At 37.1% G+C, this 22,291-nt stretch overlaps 2 long non-coding RNA genes across 2 annotated transcripts; both read left to right on the forward strand.

Annotated features, from left to right (window-relative positions):
* Positions 1-2,979: 2,979 nt before the first annotated feature.
* Positions 2,980-4,331, forward strand: LOC125224927. Its single transcript, XR_007176936.1, has 3 exons — positions 2,980-3,546; positions 3,632-3,699; positions 3,783-4,331. It is a non-coding gene; the product is annotated as an uncharacterized LOC125224927 (long non-coding RNA).
* A 193-nt stretch (positions 4,332-4,524) lies between these two features.
* On the forward strand, positions 4,525-5,873 carry LOC125224928. Its single transcript, XR_007176937.1, has 3 exons — positions 4,525-5,088; positions 5,174-5,241; positions 5,325-5,873. It is a non-coding gene; the product is annotated as an uncharacterized LOC125224928 (long non-coding RNA).
* Positions 5,874-22,291: the final 16,418 nt, after the last annotated feature.

The following is a 22,291-nucleotide window of genomic DNA, read 5'->3' on the forward strand; positions in this document are numbered from 1 at the left end:
CGTTTCGTTTTCGTTTGGCGTCGGAGAAATGCCTTTCGGCTACGGGGCCTGGGTGGCTAGCCGAATGGCACAATCGCTCACGAAACGCTCACGAAACGAAGCGCTAGTAGATATCTATCTCTATCGCGCTTGCGTATTGGCGCGACAGAGCCAGCGGCGTATCGTTTTCGTTTGGCGTCGGAGAAATGCCATTCGGCTACGGGGCCTGGCCCTTCTGCGACTTCGTTTCTGCGTCGCGCCAATACGCAAGAGCGATAGATATAGAGAGCTACGAAAGAGATATTACCGTGAGCGTTTGTGCATGCGGCTGCGCACACTGACCAGAAATATATCAACGCGCCATGTTGCGGAATTTTATAACAACTATTTTCTTCATATTAAGCTCAACTGTCACCGCATACATCCAGAAAAACAGCGTCCTGACAATAGTCGTATATTTCTGGTCATTTAGCTCTTTATCGATCTTGCCGGCCTAGCTGAAATGAAATGACATTCGTTGACGCTAATCGTTGAAGTATAAGCGTTTGTGCATTTCTTTCAACCCCTTTTTGCCAAGAGTGGCACTGAAACTTGGTAGTTCATGTGCTCTACCCACCCCTTTATGGGATACAGGAGTGATTATATGGTATATACACCGTGTTTTTTTTGTTTTTCGTTAAATTAGACACGCCGTTTGGTTCATTATCAGGAACCACCCTGTATATCACTTTTAGTTACATTCGCAAAAAAAAAATATTCATAATTTTCATACATAATATAAATGAATTTATTAGTGTGAGAGACCCTTAAGAATAATATTCAAGTTAGTGTCAAGTGATTGACGGCACATGTCAAAACAAATAATATTAGGAATTGGTAAAGGCTGTTACACACGTGTTCAGCAATTATATCTATTTTTTTGAATAACTCTATATCCGCAAGAGTTAAGACGCTAGACGTTACACTCCTTTTTGCTGTGTACTTAACACAGCAAAAGGGAATGTACAAGTTTCTAATGGGGTGGCAACGTGCATGTGACACTGTTTGCGTTGCATGCGTTCATAGGTTACGGTGACCGCTTTCCATCAGGCGGACCGTATGCTTGTTTGCCACCGACGTAGTATAAAAAAAAAAAGTTACTTGAAATTAATTGTATTTGATGTAATAAAACTTCCCTAAAAGTTAACGGAATTCAATAAAAACAGGGTGTATGTATGTGTATGTTTGTGCTTTTGGATATGTTACGTAGTGATAAGACAGAGCCAGGCTGCGTTTTGATCGCCACGTAGTGTCAACTATTGTCACTTACCGGGTTCGAATCCCGGTAAGGGCATTTATTTGTGTGACGAGCACAGATATTTGTTCCTGAGTCATGGATGTTTTCTATGTATATAAGTACCTATTTGTTTATTATATAATTATATCGTTGTCTGAGTACCCACAACACAAGCCTTTTTGAGCTTACCGTGGGACTCAGTCAATCTGTGTAAGAATGTCCTATAATATTTATTTATTTATTTATTACGTTGTCATACCTAGATATTCATTTACATTTGGCTGTATATGCGTAGGTTTCTAACGTATTATGTAATATGGGTCTTATTGCTTATTAATGTATTAATTTCCTTCATAAGTGGATCTAATATGGCATTGCCTCTCAATAGAATATCTATTATTACTTAGTACGTAATAGGAGTAGGGCATGCTCCCGGTATTTCCCGGTTCTTGATTTCCCGGGAAATCCCGGTAATTTTATGGTAGCGAAAGAACCGGGACAAAAATTTAGGAACCGGTGCTCCCGGTTCTTTTCAAAATATCCGATTTATTCATTTTTTAAATTGTATCTGCATTTGGATTTGTGCGATGGAATTTTTAGTATTTGTAAATAATTACTAATTAGTACCTAAAGTTGAATCTGATAAGATAAACATGATATTTATCGCAATGGTACTATTGTACTTCCTTATATAATGTAACAAACCACAGTAAAGAATTGTTTAGGACAAAAATTTGGTAAGGTGTACTCGGGTAATTCAGAACGTCAAAAACCGTTGGTAAATTCCGAAAAGGGACCCTTAGGTATTACTATGGAAGTACGAGTGATTATCATTTGAATTTCGGAATTATCCAATTAACAGCATTACCCGAATACACCATAATTATTTCCAATCCAATGTGCTTATTCTCTCAAAACACACAGGTAAATAAAATAAATAAATAAAGGTTCCTTTTGAATTTTTTTGGTATGGAACCCTAAAAATACTAAGAACCGGGAAAGAACCCGGACTCCCGGTTCCAGTCCCACTTAGAACCGGGAAATGAAATTCTTGGAACCGCTCCGGTTCTGCAAGCCCTAAATAGGAGTGTTCTTGGAACTGGAACATGTAATTACAGTAAGTAATGAAGTACGTATTAAAACGTATTAATGTATTAAAGGGCTAAACCAACTAAGCATCGAATTTTCAGCGATAAATAAATTGTGGCAATATTTATATCACTTATAAGAGTAACGCCGTGTCTTGCGTGGGCGACGGTCATTGTGCAACATGGGGCAGAAGTCGCATATTGCTAACGAGAGGAAGTTAAATCGCAACGGCTTGCCAGAGCGATTTAAAGACTTAGTTTGCAATATGTTTACGCCCTGAGTTACACACAATGTTTTTTATCACACTTGCAATATAAATAAATATGTAGAAGAGTAAAAAAGAGTTAAATACAGTACTAGAAGTTTCATAACTCCCTAGGGAGAACGATTTTTTATAACTTCCGCTCCGCCTGCAATATTATATTTTAGTTTGTGAGTGTAAAAGAAAGAAAAATATAAGGTCCTAATTTATTAGTTGCAGATATTTTAACACATGATACTTTACATTAAAATAATTAACTTTAAATATAAATTAAGAAATCTTTTCATGTAACTTTTTTGATTTCATTTTCCTAACAAAAAAATTAATTATAATTTCGTCTAAAAAAAATCATCATGTGCATTATCACATTGTAACGTAGCAGATTTTTTGATAGTCGTAATTAAATATTTTGGATAGATTTAATTTTTGAATGAAACACTTCCTTCTCGTTCATTGCATTATCTGTTGCACTTCAAATGCACATATTTATGTTTATCTGTTGTAGGGTTGCCATACAACAAGTATTATTCGAAATTGTAGGTATTTTGGCTGTCATTCCAGGAAAACTTTGTATAGTTTTGATATACTTTAAGTATTGATTTTTGGAAAATATAATATTTTAGAGACATGATAACAAATGTTATCATAGGTTTTTTAAGGCTGTTCTGGAATGATATTTGTTAGGTTTTGTTTACTTCAAGGTCTGATACAGAAACTGGAGTAATTTTCATTTAATGAATTAGAGTATTTTATTGTTTATTCGTTTGCCACCCGGCTTTTGTTTTGGGTCCTTTAAATTCGAGATCATTCAGTGCGCCGTTCTTTCTGTGACGAGATCCTCTTGTATAGTGATCGGACGGCCGTATAAGGGCCTGGAGCCCGGCATGCCACGTGCTGCCGTGGCGTTCCATATTTTGTGTGGTGCGTTCTGTCAGTCTGAGTAAGTAGATTTTATTGTGAGCTTTTGATATTTCCATGGCGTGAAACGTGGAGATGTTCTTAACCATAAATTGGTTTATTTCCAGCTGGCAGAAACATGCTAAGGGTGGGAGTGCTCCGTGGAGATCCTCGGTCTGCAGTCTGCAGGTCTTCGGTGAGCTCGCTTACATTTTTTGTTTAGTTTATCACAGTGTGTGAGGGCACTCGACTAATGTGACCAATTTATTTGTTTCATAGGAGTCGGGCAGAATTAAAGAAGTAAAGAATTAGAGAATTGCAGAAGTAAAGATTTAAAGATTCAGAAGTAGAATTTAACAAGAACTTTTACAATTTTGATGTGCAAGGAAACTTTCTTTGGCGTTACTGGCGCAAGGTGCCTTTGGACCTTGTTTTCGTATGGAAGGGTCAGCCCTGTCCACGTGGCGAGGGGGCGTCAGCACCGGAGTCCGGGGAGCAGCCGGCTCATCCCTGACAAGGTGTGTCTCCTGCCCGTTTCCTGCCGGTAATGCTGTGTAATTCAGGTTTTTAATTTCTGTGTAAAGTAATTTCTGATTTCATTTATTTTGAGAATTCTGGTGCATAACTTTAGGTAAATTCATATTTAGTTTTTGTAGAATAAATGGTTGTAAGAAACCTTTTTCCTGGACCCTCTTAAAGCGGCCCAGCTTTACCACTGAGCGTAGTTCATATTTTATATGGTGTCGAATTTAGTATTTCGGGAAACATTAAATGAAACCTTTCTGTAGGCAAGAGTTTATTTATAATTAATAAAGTTATAAAATGTGATATTGTTTAATTTGTTTCTCCTCTAGCTTTCCTCCAGCAAGTATAGAGACACCATTTAGCTTTTGTTTTATTATAAATTTTGTGCTAACGTGAGTGTATTTACTTTGAACTAGCCGGAGCTTTCCATTCTATTTTATTTACCCCCCACCAAATACACCACCGTTACACTGGCGCCCAACGTGGGCGTGTAACGTAGCAGATTTTTTGATAGTCGTAATTAAATATTTTGGATAGATTTAATTTTTGAATGAAACACTTCCTTCTCGTTCATTGCATTATCTGTTGCACTTCAAATGCACATATTTATGTTTATCTGTTGTAGGGTTGCCATACAACAAGTATTATTCGAAATTGTAGGTATTTTGGCTGTCATTCCAGGAAAACTTTGTATAGTTTTGATATACTTTAAGTATTGATTTTTGGAAAATATAATATTTTAGAGACATGATAACAAATGTTATCATAGGTTTTTTAAGGCTGTTCTGGAATGATATTTGTTAGGTTTTGTTTACTTCAAGGTCTGATACAGAAACTGGAGTAATTTTCATTTAATGAATTAGAGTATTTTATTGTTTATTCGTTTGCCACCCGGCTTTTGTTTTGGGTCCTTTAAATTCGAGATCATTCAGTGCGCCGTTCTTTCTGTGACGAGATCCTCTTGTATAGTTATCGGACGGCCGTATAAGGGCCTGGAGCCCGGCATGCCACGTGCTGCCGTGGCGTTCCATATTTTGTGTGGTGCGTTCTGTCAGTCTGAGTAAGTAGATTTTATTGTGAGCTTTTGATATTTCCATGGCGTGAAACGTGGAGATGTTCTTAACCATAAATTGGTTTATTTCCAGCTGGCAGAAACATGCTAAGGGTGGGAGTGCTCCGTGGAGATCCTCGGTCTGCAGTCTGCAGGTCTTCGGTGAGCTCGCTTACATTTTTTGTTTAGTTTATCACAGTGTGTGAGGGCACTCGACTAATGTGACCAATTTATTTGTTTCATAGGAGTCGGGCAGAATTAAAGAAGTAAAGAATTAGAGAATTGCAGAAGTAAAGATTTAAAGATTCAGAAGTAGAATTTAACAAGAACTTTTACAATTTTGATGTGCAAGGAAACTTTCTTTGGCGTTACTGGCGCAAGGTGCCTTTGGACCTTGTTTTCGTATGGAAGGGTCAGCCCTGTCCACGTGGCGAGGGGGCGTCAGCACCGGAGTCCGGGGAGCAGCCGGCTCATCCCTGACAAGGTGTGTCTCCTGCCCGTTTCCTGCCGGTAATGCTGTGTAATTCAGGTTTTTAATTTCTGTGTAAAGTAATTTCTGATTTCATTTATTTTGAGAATTCTGGTGCATAACTTTAGGTAAATTCATATTTAGTTTTTGTAGAATAAATGGTTGTAAGAAACCTTTTTCCTGGACCCTCTTAAAGCGGCCCAGCTTTACCACTGAGCGTAGTTCATATTTTATATGGTGTCGAATTTAGTATTTCGGGAAACATTAAATGAAACCTTTCTGTAGGCAAGAGTTTATTTATAATTAATAAAGTTATAAAATGTGATATTGTTTAATTTGTTTCTCCTCTAGCTTTCCTCCAGCAAGTATAGAGACACCATTTAGCTTTTGTTTTATTATAAATTTTGTGCTAACGTGAGTGTATTTACTTTGAACTAGCCGGAGCTTTCCATTCTATTTTATTTACCCCCCACCAAATACACCACCGTTACAACATGTCACAATAACACTGTCTGTCATGTCAACAATTGTTTGTTGTAAATGTCGTAGAGGTTCGGCGGGAAAACTGCACATGTCATTGAAGTGGCCAGTTACAGTTAAGTGGTACGTAAAAGAGGTACTAGAATCTGTTCAATGAGTTTTCATTTAATAATCACATAAACAGGGTGTTTTTACGTAGCAAATTTGTTTTTCCGTTTTCTCCAAAAAAACATCGTAAAAGCTATAATGTTTCACGGTTTAATATACTCCAGAGACCGAGTACTATCAGCTGTAAAAATATCTGCATCTAATAAATTAGGACCATATGATATTTATAATGAAAATTTCACACACATAAACGTTATCAATTTCACAAGCATTGTAAATAGGACCACAGATAAGCGCAAGCGTAATGAGGCAATTCGCAACCGCACAAAGAAATAACACTAAAACATCGATTGAACATCCCGCATCGTAACCATAGCCTTTTTGCTCTAGCGCCGAAATCGCAATTCCGATGTCTAGGTAGCTGGGTGCCGAGCTGCCGAGCCAACATTATCATCTTCTTTCAAAGCTTACGGTTCGTAGCTAGCTCTTATCGCTTTTCTGTTAGTGGTGCGACAGAGCTAGATTGCGTTTCGATTGCATAGCTTCAAAGCAAGTCAAAGATTGTCGCTTCGGCTAGGCTGGGGAGGCAATTGCAAGCACACCTTGCAGTTCGCCGGATTCCCACGCAAGTATCCGCGGGTGTAGTAATGGTCGGGTTAGCAGGTGCATAATGTCGTTTTGCTTAAATTTGTCCACAACCCTTTTTCCTAAGAAGTGCCGTTTTTGGATACCTTTTGTGGCCGTTATTGTAATATATGTATATTATAGGTAGGCTAACGCTATAAAAACTAAAAAAAAAAATAGTGCGTGGTGTCCATCAGCGCGTTCTTAGGCGGTCGCATTTTTAACCCCCGACGCAAAAACGACGGGGTGTTATAAGTTTGACGTGTCTGTCTGTATGTGTGTCTGTTTGTTTGTCTGTATGTGTGTGTGTCTGTCTGTGGCATCGTAGCTTCCGAACGGATGAACCGATTAAGATTTAGATTTTTTTTGTCTGAAAGCTGAGTTAATCGGGAGTGTTCTTAGCCATGTTTCATGAAAATCGGTCTACTATGTCGCGGTCGAGGGTTTTTCAAAATTTTAATTTTGTGATAATGTATGGGATGGTATGATCTTCTTATATTTAATTTATGGTATTTCTAAAGGGAGCAGGGTACGTAGCCGAATGGCACAAACGCTCACGAAACGCTCACGAAAAAAACGCTCGTAGATATCTATCTCTATCGCTCTTGCGTATTGGCGCGACAGAGTAGCCAGACTACCTTTCACGGCGTTTCGTTTTCGTTTCGCGTCGCAGAAATGCCATTCGGCTAGGGGACCAGAAAATATGAGGAGCTGGCCGCCGTGAAATCGCAGTCGTAATAAATAGCGCTGCTTATGAAAACGCTGCTATTTAGCTGCATTAGCTTTATCCTGGACGTTTAATTGCAACCAGATATTAAATGTAATAAAATGGAACGAGAGCTGTTTTGATTTCCTTATGATATAATCTGACTGAAGAAATCTTTTGAGCATTCGTAATTTTATTAAATGAACAGTTTAAACAGTTTATTTTTTTTTAATAAAAACTTTTACTTTTAAATTTTCTGGTGTTTGTAGAGCGACTTATACTATTCTATTTTTTTAGATTATTTTATGAGTTATGTATGACATAAGAATATTATATAAAATTGTTAGGTTGTTGAAATTATGGACGAGAAATGGTACCTGGATTATCTAGGTATGCACATTTTCTTCAACTACATGAAAAAGGGCGGTGAAAAAAAAAGTTAACCATTTTTTTAAATTAACATACCAAACCAATTTTAGGGCAACTGTAATGGGGACATAATAGCGATAGCGTACTTCCATAATATGCCATATTAAAAATAGTACATTGTGCAACAAGGGGAGGAAGTTGAATATTACTAACGAGACGGCTTGCCGAAGCGATTTAAAGACTCGAGTTAGTAATAGGTACTCATACTCCCCGAGTTACACACAATGTTTTTCATCACACTCGCAATGTAAAAAAGATGTAAATAGATGTAAAAAAGTTAAGTACGACGGTACAAGAAATGTAATTATTCCCTTGGGAGAACGATTTTTCTATAACTCACGCTCCGCCTGCGTGCAATAACATATTTAAAGTGCGGGTGTGATGAAAAATTTATTGTTGTGAAAACTCTACTATGAAAGGACTATACTATGCAGAAAAATAACCATAAAACTCAGAAACAAATAAAACACTATGCTTATCAGCTCCACGTAAATACAATAATATATTACATCCTGTCACCGCATCTCAAGCAAAATACTAATACCGCTTTTATACCACAAATCTAAATATATAAAAGAAGAAGCTGACTGACTGACTGACTGACTGACTGACTGACTGACTGACTGACATATCAACGCACAGCCGAAACCGCTGGTCCTAGAGATTTCAAATTTGGCACGTAGGTTCCTTATACAGTGTAGAGGAGCACTAAGAAAGGATTTTCCAAAATTCACCTCCTAAGGGGGTCAAATGGGGGTTCAAAGTTTGTATGGGGAAACAAGATTAGTTTGACTATTTTATTCGAAACTTCACAGGAAGATTCCTTAAGACATATGACTGAATACATGTTTCAGGTTTTTTGAAAATTTAACCCCTAAAAGGGTGAAAAGGGGGTGATAAAGTCAAAAAATCAATATGGGTATCGTTTTTATGGTTTATCGGGTCGCTGATCACGATAAATACAACGTTTTTAAAATCTAACGAGGCGGAAGTGAAATACCTTCTCCCCTGTTTTGGTGCAATGGGGTTTAAATATCAAAAAAATATATAAAAGAAGATATTGACTGACTGACTGACATATCAACGCACAGCCGAAACCGCTGGTCCTAGAGATGTCAAATTTGGCACGTAGGTTCTTTATATAGTGTAGATGAGCACTAAGAAAGAATTTTTCAAAATTCGCCTTCTAAGGGGGTCAAATGGGGGTTCAAAGTTTGTATGGGGAAACAATGTTAGTTTCACTGTTTTATTCGAAACTTCACAGGAGGGATCCTAAAAACATATGACTAAAGACGTGTTTCAGGTTTTTTGAAAATTTAACCCCTAAATGGGTGAAAAGGGGGTGAGTCAAAAAAACAATATGGGTATCGTTTTTATGATTAATCGGGTTGCTGATCACGATAAATACAACGCTTTTAAAATCTAACGAGGTGGAAGTGAAATACCTTCTCCCCTGTTATAGTGCCATGGGGTTTAAATATCAAAAAATATATAAAAGAAGAAACTGACTGACTGACTAACTGACATATCAACACACAGCCGAAACCGCTGGTCCTAGAGATTTCAAATTTGGCACATAGGTTCCTTATATATAGTGTAGATGACTTCTAAGAAAGGATTTTTCAAAATTCGCCTCCTAAGGGGTCAAATGGGGGTTCAAAGTTTGTATGGGGAAACAATGTTAGTTTCACTGTTTTATTCGAAACTTCACAAGAGGATTCCTAAAGACATATGACTAAATACATGTTTCAGGTTTTTTTGAAAATTTTACTCCTAAAGGGGTGCAAAGGGGTAAAGTCAAAAACACAATATGGGTATCGTTTTTATGGTTTATCGGGTCGCTGATCACGATAAATACAACGATTTTAAAATCTAATGAGGTGGAAAAGAAATTTTCCCCCTGTTGTTGTGAAACGGGATTAAAATATCTAAAATAGCCATAAGTATAGGTTTAGTTTTTATCTTTACTTCTGGTTCAACAGATTTCAAATTGACACGGAAGTTCCTTAGAGGAGCACTAAGAAAGGATTTTTCAAAGTTCACCTCCTAGCATGATAATTTGACAGGGGCAAGGACAGGTACAGGGACAGGGACAGGGACAGGGACAGGGACAGGGACAGGGACAGGGACAGGGTCAGGGTCAGGGACAGGGACAGGGACAGGGACAGGGAGGGACAGGAACGGGTTAGGGATAGGGATAGGGGTAGGGGTAGGGGTAGGGGTAGGGGTAGGGGTAGGGGTAGGGATAGGGGGATAGGGATAGGGATAGGGATAGGGATAGGGATAGGGATAGGGATAGGGATAGGGATAGGGATAGGGATAGGGATAGGGATAGGGATAGGGATAGGGATAGGGATAGGGATAGGGATAGGGATAGGGATAGGGATAGGGATAGGGATAGGGATAGGGATAGGGATAGGGATAGGGATAGGGGACGGGGACGGAGATAGGGATAGGGAGAGTAGGGGGTAGGGACGGGACGGGGACGGGGTCGGGGACAAGGATAGAGATAGGCAGTGTAAAATGCAGGTGGCTCAGTGGGAAGGGATTAGTATTTAAGTAGGCATCGGCGAGTATCCTGCATCCGTAATAACTATTACATTCAAAGTGCTGTAAGAAGATCGTTGTTTGCTTGCCTTTTATGTGTTTACGTTTGCAATAAGTATAAGCACAATGGAAAAAATTGTAAGCGATAATGCAAGGAAGTATTTTTTACCCTAGCGACCGCTATGTGGGTTGTATGAAGTTTCCCCAGTATAAATATTTATATAGGTAAAATACATACATATTCGTACCTACTACCTACGCTGTGGTCGCTGTGTAACAATTCTACAATCATTGCAAGAATTTCTTTTAAAACAATAGTAATATGTGTAAGGTACAGTCAGCCAAAAAGCGGTGTAAGGTTCTTGGCTGACCGTACAGCAAATAGATCAGTTACAATGGCCCTCCAGTCGACAATTGCCCCGCTTTACCTTAATCGAAATAATCGCGGACAGATGTACCTACAAAAAAACCTACGGATCCAAATGAAAATCTTATTTTTTGTAAACGTTTCAATAAGAATACTTTTATTACGCGGGCGAAGCCGCGGGTAAAAGCTAGTATGTTAATAAGACCAGATTGATGGAATACGGGACCACGTGAACATCCATCATCTACAGGTCTGAGACATCGCGGTATTGATCTGCGGATAAGTCAATAATTGACTTCTGCGGATAAGTCAATAATTGACTTATCCGCAGATCAATACCGCGATGTCTCAGACCTGTAATTATTACTGATGATGAATTATTAGTTTTGATGCCAGGTTCACTTTTATTATCTATCTATTTTATATATATGTATTATAATATCTTTTTCCTACTCGTAGACTTTAATCTGTCAATTAGGACACCACAGACTAAACTAAGTATATGTGCCGACTTTTCAGTGTTGCAGTCTTTGACACTTAGTCAACTATAATATTTCATTACACTTCACTTTAGTTAACTGAAAAAAAAAAATCTAAAATAGAACTTCATACAAGTTCTATTCTAATTTGCGATAAATTTTCTGTATCTGAAACACATTTTTTTTAATCTATCGCGGTATCGGCTAATCAGAGGTTATTACACTTATTAACAAACAATTGGTTGCTAGGTATTTCGATGTTGATACAACGGTGACCGACTCTATTAACATAAATTTTAACTTGAATGTATTTTTCGTCCATTGATGATGAAAATGATGACTCATAGAAAAAGTATTGTATACAATAGTGATATACTTAATTAAGCTTTTCACTCTCGTACCGTACTATTAGGCCACTCAGCAAGCTTCGTGGCCTAAACATGGTACTCGACTGAAAAGCTTTGTATTATATCACGATTGTACAAAATACTATAAACGAACAATTCTTGTATAGGCACATATTTATTTATAATATGTAAACCGGCGATATCCGAAATCGTTAGAGCGCGATTTCGCTGAATTTTTTTATATCTAGCTTAGTCTTAGGTCCCGGAAAACTCGAATTTTCGGTTCAGGAACTCCAAGTGAAGGTCGGTAGATGAGAAATATCAGTTTTTGATGTTTTAAAACATGTTTCTTACTTAGTAAAATCATGAAACTTTTGAATAGTTACAGTGTTGACATTAGGTTAGCCTATCAGACTTCAACCTATCCCTCAGTCGACTTCTACGACACCCAGGAAAGGAGATGCTGAAATTCTTAACCCGTGACTACCCCGGGAAACATATTCATCCATACTAATATTATAAGTGGGAAAGTGTGTGTGTCTGTTTGTTTGTTCGTCTTTCACGGCCAAATGGAGCGACGAATTGACGTGTTATTTAAGTGGAGATAGTTGAAGAGATGGAGAGTGACATAGGCTACTTTTGTCTCTTTCTAACGCGTGCGAAGCCGCGGAAAAAAGCTAGTATATAATAAAGCTACAGACATTATTATTTCATTCAAGACAGGTACCGTCGCGTATCAAATTACGTCGTCTCCACATTACAAGGACGGGTTGAAACGTCCGCTCTCGATATACCTTCGTGTCACTCACGATGACGGCCAGTTTCTTCAAATCTTACCTTTAATAACTTGACAATACGAGTCAAGGTACCCGTCTTTATGATTGACACGATATATAATAGCTCAGCTCATCCCTTATCAGCCTCACCTAATAATATAGGTCAGGTGTGACGTGCCGTCTAACAGTTAATATCTGGGGCCTTATTTCATCCGAAGTCAAGGTTTGTCGGAAATGGTATTTTGGCATGACAGGAATTAGAATAATGTGTGTCGTAAAATTTTATGTTAATGCAACATGCCGAGACAAGTCGGGTCGCACTAATTGACTTTCTATGCACTATAGGTACTTAAATCTAGTATGAATGGTAAATTCGATTCGGCGTGCCGTCAATATACGCGGTTTCATAGTAAATGGCGAATAATTGTGATTTACTCGGTGAGCCGAGATTTTTGTCAGATATATCTACTCTCACGTTCTTGCGTCAAACAGGCCCTTCTTTAGGATACAAAGCGGAAACCAGTAAATTCTAAAAGAGTGGCGATAAGCGACCGAAGAATGCTTTAAATCGACACGTACTACAAATTCCCTCTTTGCATGTGCATTGTATGATATTTTAGAGAACATGGCCCTTGGCCTTTTAAAGTTTTGACCTAGGCGCATAAAGTACTACCTACTTTGCGCACTTGTGTGTTAAATTAGCAACATATAGGGTGTTTCAATGAACGTAATACAAAACATGTTTTTCAAACTCGTCTTCCTAATGCTAAAACACTGGAACTCCAAAATGAAGCATTTTCGTAAAATTTCAAAAAAACTAGAGAAAGTTAAGAAATATTAAATATCATTATTTAAACTACTCAATAAGCCCTGTTATTTTGATATCACACGACATGATTTGATTACCCTTTTTTGTTTGTATGCAATTTTTAATTGGCGGGGTGGGGGGACGGGGAAAACTACTTGGCAACATCTGTACATATGATGTCTTGGACCTATACAATATATATTGAGTGAATGAGGTCGCTATTTTTGCAAACGACATCCTTTATTAATAAATGCATTCTGACATGTTACCTGTCACAATAATCAACATCTTGATACTGATAAGACACCTACAGTAACAACTGACGTACCTATAACAAGACATGCCATGATGTCATAATGAGTGACCACACTTCGAGAATTGGATTTATTTATTTTGTTAGAAAATTAGCAAAATTTGATTACGTAGAATTGTAAGACCTGAATACGTGCATTATATTCTTCGTCGTTAATAGAGCCGGAATCACTTATTTTGTATTAAGTTCATTGAAAGACATATGTAACTCCGTATAGACAGATAAAGTCTAAGAAAAAAACGTACCTACCTCAAAACCATACAGAAAAAGGTACGGTGGCCTAGATGGCGATACACCTTTGGGGGACGCTCGGCTAGACACATATCAAGCTAATAATTACGCGCCAAATTGTCAAAATTGAGGTTCAAAAGTTTTAAGCTTGTGTAGAGAGATGGCTGTCTATGCACTGTGATTACACATTTTACTTTGACAGTAACTCTCTATAATACTCGATCCTCTTTGCTTCATTGAAACACTGTATATTTATGCATTCGACTTTCTAACTTTTAAAACGTACTAATCACAATACGCTGTTTTCAGGTCTGAAACGAGTTCCGCAATGAGTAGATGCTAGCAAACAGGCTTTTGTTTACGACCTGGTGTAGATACCTCAGCGCTGCGGAAGTAATCCACTCGGAATAAGTAGAGAGATACCGGACACTGAACTCGCGTGGACGGTGGAATACCAAATTATATGCTGCATAATTGCATATGGTGCTTGTTCGCACTAGTTCACAAAGTTATGCTAGCCGAATGGCACAATCGCTCACGAAACGAAAAGATATCTATTTTAAGGGGATGCCATTCGGCTACGGGGCCTGGTCGATTTAAAACACTTTCTTCGGTCATGTTTTAATTTATTTTTATTTTAATCTCTAATTATAAGAAAAATGTTAATTGTAATTGTTGTTACAAAAATAAAAAATGATGACTAAACTTTTTATTATAATTTCCAACGTTAGGGTATGAGTTCGTACGGTTTTAGAGGTGTCAGATATCATAGTAAGCTGCTACAACCAAATACACAGTAAAAACTGATCATTTAGTGCTTTTAATGTTAACAAAATTAGCTGTAACAGTAATTAGTGTTTCATCAACTATCTACAGCGTGTGTATTCCATACGGGCAAATATCTTAGTAACGATTAGTATCGGACCTAAGGAGCCTAACTACTTGTTTTTTTTAATAGATGAAATATTTTTTTTTCATACATTATAATTCAGCACGCTATGTATTACGTCCACATCAATTAGCGTACCTCAGCAATTCCCGTCAACTTTGTACAAAAATTAAGGGAAAAGTTAAATTTGCTATTTTGTTACCTACGTCGGTCTAGACGTATATCTACGACGAATTATATGACGTTTATGTCAATTAAAATTTGCTGACGTGGTATATGAAGTTGGACGGTCTAGGTCACTACGACATGACGTTTATGTCAACGTATATGAAGTTGGACGGGGTACATTGCTGCTTGGTCAGATTAAAAAAAATGATTACTCTTAATTAAAAACACGTTTTAACAAAATGATTATATGATCAGATACTATAACTGGATACATTATTCGCACGTATGGAATCCACACGCTGTACATATACAAATAGGTACTAATACTATCCAACTAACCAATTAGTTTTATATCGGTAATGTTATTTATATTTATAAACGAATTTTGAAACAATGTGTTTCAATAAATTAACGGTTAATGCTTTTTAATCTAAATCATTGAAGATTTTAAATAATCATTTAAATAAACGGATGTACCTACTCACGTTATTATATCGAGACTGTTATTTCAAGTCGCAACAGTCGCGATATAGTAGAGTAGAGTAGTGAATATATCTCACGAAAGTTTAACGTCTATAATAAGTGATATTTTATATGCATTATATGCATGGTGATGTATATTATATGCATCATATATTTGATGGCCTATGACTCCATATGTAGTTATCCAAAATCACATTTATAGCTTAATTATTATTCTGTATTTATTATTCTTTAATAAATAATTAAATAATTTAAATAATCTATATGATTTACTATTTATTATTTAAGGATAAAGATGAAATGGAGGAAAAGTGTGAAAAAACAGGATGATGATGGCGATTTTTAGTATGTGATTTAGGCAGATTTTTTTGGAGTTAGTAATTAGTTTGTTTAAACATTTTATTATGGGGGTTTCACAAATAGTGTAGGTACCTTTGTAATATGTAGTAGTAAAACTTTACAAATAAAACTTACCAATAATTATATATTTATATAAATAAGTTTTATTCTATTTAACTTCTAACACTGATTTAGTATTAAAATCGGTATTAAATATTTTTTTTATTATTTTTCCAAGAGTCAGAAAACCATTGTCTATCACATAATTATATTAATATCTCGTTAAAAGAAAAATTCATGCATTTAAGGGTTAATATACTCGTAACGTCATGTTAATGTTACAGTACGAGAGTCGATTTCACATCTCTGTAATAACTCTTCATTTTCCGGAATCATTTTCAAATTACGTTGAACGATGACTCTCCAAAACTCTTAATCGTAAAACGAACGTGCGATCTTGGTATCAGTAAGCTTCCCTAGAGGGCCCCGCGCAAAACTGTTTATGTAAATTACAATGAAAATCCTGTCGGCTCCGTATGCCGTATGGGATAAACTTGGGTCCCTTTCACGCTGCTCGCCCTATACGGGGGACACGATTGAGGGTACGATTTTTATAGCACGGATACAGTAATCTAGTTCAGGTGTGCTCTCGAAAAATCCGGGATCTGAGGTCGCATACGTTACCCGTTTTTATTGCATATTGAGACGTAGTATTCTTGTGATACTTGTGATATATGGAGCCGATGTTATATGGAGGTCGGACTGTAAAACTATTTGGGGAATACTGGCGCAATCTTCACTTTTTTTGCGATTCTGGAAATTGGCAAGGAAGGACTATGTAATCGTATAGAATGTAGTATGTACGACACACTAGATGCCTAAGTGCTAGTTGGTCTGTAAAGTCTAAGAATTTCATCTCGGGTATACATATACATACATACAATCACGCCTGTATCCCATAAAGGGGTAGGCAGAACACATGAAACTACTAAAGCTTCAGTGCCACTCTTGGATAATAATTTGTGTGAAGAAACGAAATTGTGACATTGCAGTGACAGGTTGCCAGATGTTTTACGTATATATTTAATATATCCCATAGTCGTCTTCTACGACACCACGAGAAGTGGGCCTCAGGTAAAAATGTCCTTAATAATATTTATTTTATTTTTTATTTTATAGGTATACATATAAGTACCTAATTATGCTATCCAGCTTACATTGTGAACTTGAGAAGTTCTAATGCAAAATATAGAAACTTAGACTAATCATAATAATTAAACTAAAACCAAATAAATTTTATATAAACCTAAAACAATACCTAATAACTAATAACAATAAAATCATAAAATTATCCAAATAAACTGTTCCCTGTCGTTCCCGGTGCAAAAGTGGAAGTATGTGTGTGAAATTATGTTTAACTTAAATTTAACTGACATGGGGACTGTACTCAAACGTGAGAAGACCTGTGAGTGTGGGTTTAGGCTGACATGTGACTGGCAAAGTAGATTTTATTTTTATCACCCAGATATATACTGGCGTTGTGGATAGTACTTACAACAAAGCAAGTGTAAAGAAATCCTATTACACCCCGTTTTAGTCCGTTCGACGAGGTGAAAACACCGGTGTCGTTTACTCTCGTCACACCGCCGTCAGACACTTTGATGCCGAAATAAAACACCCACGTTCCATCCTGCATTCTCGGATACTTCCCCGAATATAAAACAAAACCCGAACAGGCTGTTACGACGAATATATTATCTAGGTTAATACATACGTACACAGTCGTTTCGTTTGCATGTGACGGTATCGTGTAATAAAGTTGGGCCGCGTTCGTTCTTGCCGCTTAATATTAAAAGCTCACCTTACCTATACGCTACGTACGTCCTTTGCAATCTTTCCGTTGTTACCACGACCTGAATCCGCTTTTGTCCCTTATGAAAAGAAGCGGGGCCAGAAAGCGGGTGTGTACGTGAATAATTGAGAACCGCTCGCGCTACGGAGAGCGCTGAGGAATCTTAACAAAACTCATTGGAAACTCCCGCCCCGGGCACACGTGCGACTACTTTACACTTTTATAACAATACTATGTGCTTTAACTATTATATTGGTTACCTACTTACGTAGCCAGATTCGAGTAGGTAATGTCGATAAGTTTGATTGCTATGTGAGCAGAGCAGAGCAAACTAATGTGATCGCGTATTGCGTTGGTGGCTCCTCTTTGCAGTAAAAAAATAGCGATAAGCGATAGAGTGCTAGCTAAGCCTTACCTTATAGCGTGCGCAGGACGCTCGGCAGCATCCAAGTGCTGGCTACGATTGTTTTGAGCGGCGTATGTAAAGAGATGTTTAACCACATGTAACGTTCTTAAAGTTCCTTTTTCTACTTTCTGTGGTAACAGGGTGTGACGTGTGACCTTTACCTGCAAATGTATCTGAATTAAGATCAAATATTAAAACACCTTTTCTAAATTATGCAATAAGACAGCTAGAAAGGAGATTTATTTGACTTATAATTAAAATTTAATATCTCTTTTAGTCTTCGAGTTGTATTTTAATAAAAAAATGAGATTGTTTTCATTCACTATCATTTCAGTTTCACAGGCTTATAAAATATAAATTATCAAAAGGTTTGTGATCCAGTTCAATGAACACCGAATAAACCTCTAATTGTGTTCAACTCGGCAAACGTTGACAAAACCAATTTAATTAAAATGGATGATATTGTGTTCCATCATCTCATCTTCATCTAGACTAGGTTTTATCTAAAACTAGCATTAAAAGTCCTTTAATCATTTTATTAAATGCAGTCAAACGACTGGAAATTAATAACGAATTAACAATACAAAGATGCTCAGTTGCTCCAAAAGAAAATTAGAAAATAAAATATAACAGAGCATTCTTACGATTGACGAAGCTCCACAGTAAGGCTTGTGTTGAGGGTACTAACACAAGGATATCATATACATATATAAGTATTATGCAAACATTGAAATGCATACATATATGTACAACACCCATATAGATGTCTATATCGGAATTCGAAGCAAGGGGGTAATTTTTGACTACAACCCTGCATACAAATTACCCCCTTGCTTGCCAGTCCGTTGACGTCATCAAGTGAACTTACCAGACATTATAATTAAATAATTGCAAACGAAAATTGTCCCGAAATTCTACCGACTTCGGATTAATTTTGCGCCACAAGCTATTCTGTCCCATCTCCAAAGCTCTCTAAGATATTTTACTAGTATTAGGAAGGGTACAATTGTGCAAGCGTGAGAAAACCGCGGCCCGCTGCATGCATCAGTTGCACCTGGTCGTTCACCGCGGGACTATCGATTCGACTCCTTGTTAATAGATAATGAAGGAATACTCTTTCACATGGGAATATCTGTAAGTATATAAATTTGTCCTGTGCTGACTATGATGTCCTTAACAATAAATGGTTTTTGTTTTAGGGGAGCTCCTTTCGTCCCACAAAATCAAAATTCATATACACCGAAGATTCTTACCGTGCGTGGTATGTGTAGGTCGTCGTTGGAAAAATCCCTCCTGCCAAAGTGGGGAAAGCCATAAAAAATGGATAAGAAGGTTTGGAAGTATGAGTAAAGTTCTTGTAAAGAGTACTATGGTAAACTGAATACAGATTTACATGACATTAAACCCCGGAATGCCCTTGTCAAAAATTTGCTACTGAATTAGTAACTTTCAATCTGTTAATTACAGTTTAAATTGTCTGGGACAGATCTGGAACAAGGCGCTTTGAGGGGTTAAGTACCTTCTATTACCGAGCATTTTTACTGAAATTGTAAAAATGAAAAACATCATTTTGTATGGAAAATGTTGATATCATGGCCAAACCAAATTGATGAAACTATGTAAATCAAACTGTTAGTTTCATAGTGCATTGCTCATTGTCACCATTATCACACATGTACAGTTAATCAATTTGAATCCTAGGCCACTCTAGAACCCTGTCTCATTTAAGTCGTGTTCTACTTGCCATAAGAAGTAACATTGACATTTACTGTGCAAAGGTGATTCAAATTGGTTGAGTGTACATTCATGTCATAAAGTATGCCGTCAAAAGCTTTGATGTAAAACAGACCACGTAGGTGGGTCTATCGAAACGAAAGTTAAAATTAAATCGACATTAATGTAATAGCTAACATCCGGTTTTGAAGTATCCCAAGCAGGTAAAAGGGTTTATTTCTTCCGCCATACCAAATTTTAGCGCACCGTACGGTCGGGTGTTACCTAACATTCGATTTGGTTTTCATCGCGGGTGAAATATGAAGTTGGCCGTAAGATGGATTTGATTTTGTAGGATTGTTATTTTTTAGAATGAGAACAAAACATCGTGATTTTAGAAGACTAATGTTATATAATATTAAAGAGTATTTAATAAATTAGTTTCTCTACGATAATGACAAAGGATATTTGTAATTGTATTTCAAAAACTGTTTTAACTGGTCGTTAAATTGCAATTAACTTAAGGATACAAATTAATTTAAGGATAATGTCGACAATTAGGTTTAAATGTACCTGATATTTGATGAGTAAGATTGAACTAGCACAAAAACATTAACATAACTAGATTCAATCCAGGCTAAGTTGGCACTCTTGGCAGCGATTTTTATAGCATGATGCGAATGCATTTATATCCATACTAATATTATAAATGGGAAAGTGTGTGTGTCTGTTTGTTTGTCCGCTTTCACGGCAAAACGGAGCGGCGAATTGATGTGAGTTTTTAAGTGGAGATACTTGAAGGGAGGGAGAGTGACATAGGCTAATTTTTGTCTCTTTCTAACGCGAGCGAAGCCGCGTGAAAAAGCTAGTATGTTATAATTTCGAAATTTGACGTTTAATATAACATTTCCACGGTCTACGTACTATGCTATCAATATCAATATGACAATTGTTTGTTATGGCTACTTTTTAAATTTATAGCACGCTTTGCGATTGATAAATTATTCTTACAGTAATAAAAAATGCAACTACTTAGTGCCTATATAATATCTAAATGCTCTTTTAATGTTATTCGTCGGTAAAACTTTTTACGTTACATTTTATATAAAACACCATTATTTTTCCTGTTTCCATTAAGCCCGAGATCGTCTTAATTTCCTCAAACATTCCCGAAAGCGAAAAGAAACCGGCACGGTTAATTTAATTTTGATGAAACATTTTTCAACCAAGCAACTGAACGGGTCAACTTTGAAGTGTTGTTTTTTCCTTAATAAAATTAAAGGCCTCATTATTTTAGCCCGAGCACGTTCCCGGTAGCGGGAGGGTTGGCTGAAAAGATCTTTTGTTCGGCGGCAAAACACTTGGGGCAAGTCAATCGCCTAGCAAGCCCGTTAGGCTTTGTGCTTTGCAAATTAATGACTTAAGCTAGTACTCGTGAGCACACCTCGCGAGCTGTTTGGACCCTCCTTGATTTTTACACAGCTGTGAATTCTGTGCACCTTTCTGTTTTAGAATTTTGCATTGATTTTGTATGAGGGACTTTGGTTGTAATTGGATAAGATGCAGTAAATATTTGTTTTGTTTATGTTTTAATTGGAAAGACGAAATGGCTATAGGATCTAACAAAATTACAGTATATGACACTACATCAATAAATACTTAAACTTACCAGAGGGTAATACTTAAATTATCGTCGAAGGAAGTACGAAAAGAAAAACCGATGAAACGTGAATTAACTGATAAGTGATATGAATACAATGCCAGTGAATGACGATCTGACTGGTGACTGAGATTTGTGAAGATATAAGTAGGCATACTGCGCCAAGCCCAGTTGAATGGGATATGGGCAAGCAATGATGAATCAAAAAGCGAACAAATGGTTGCATTATTAATTAATTGTAGGTACGTACACTCAGTAGAAGTAACTCTCATGGTTTAACCACTGAAAAAAGTAAGATGGGTGTCTAAATATGGAAAAAATAATTACTGCTTGGTCATTTCTGACCGCGACTTGTACAGATATATTTGGAAAAGTTATTCAGGATGTCGGATACTTTTGGTGCGTTTTCATTCGCTACTATTGATGCTGACTGCATCTATCTGCAGGCACTAGGTATTTATCTATTAAGGACAATTGCATGGATTAAATAATCTTATTTTAATAAAATTATTTCGTATGTTTGTAATAAGTACCTATGGAGCTGTAGAACGAGTAGGTTGGCGTGCAGATTTAAAATACGACCACATATTTCAAAATATAGGTAATTACCGGGCTATCCAATAACATCGAATTAATTTTAATGCCAGCTTTCAGAAATATTATTATTGTACGTAACGTACATTATTTACATGACAATGACTCCACCGTGCGAAAGTTTGAGCGACTTACGGACCCTCTTATAAAATCACATGATTACCGTACAATAATTCAAATTCAGTTACGACTATTGCGCAGTTCCCACCGGGCGAGATTTCTCCCCTAAGCAAGTACAGGTAAACATAGATAGAAGGAAAGACGATCGAGGGGTCGAAATCAATGCGCATAAAGAAAAGGGAAGCATTGTGTGCGCGTACGCAAGGAGCGGCGAGTACACGTGCGCCCGCGCTCCCACGGTCACTCGGGAGCGGGGTGGGACCCAGGACCCATATATAAGGGTGCGAGCCTCACCTACAAATCA

Source organism: Leguminivora glycinivorella, chromosome 3, assembly GCF_023078275.1.
Source record: "Leguminivora glycinivorella isolate SPB_JAAS2020 chromosome 3, LegGlyc_1.1, whole genome shotgun sequence".
NCBI classification, from domain to species: Eukaryota; Metazoa; Arthropoda; class Insecta; order Lepidoptera; family Tortricidae; genus Leguminivora; species Leguminivora glycinivorella.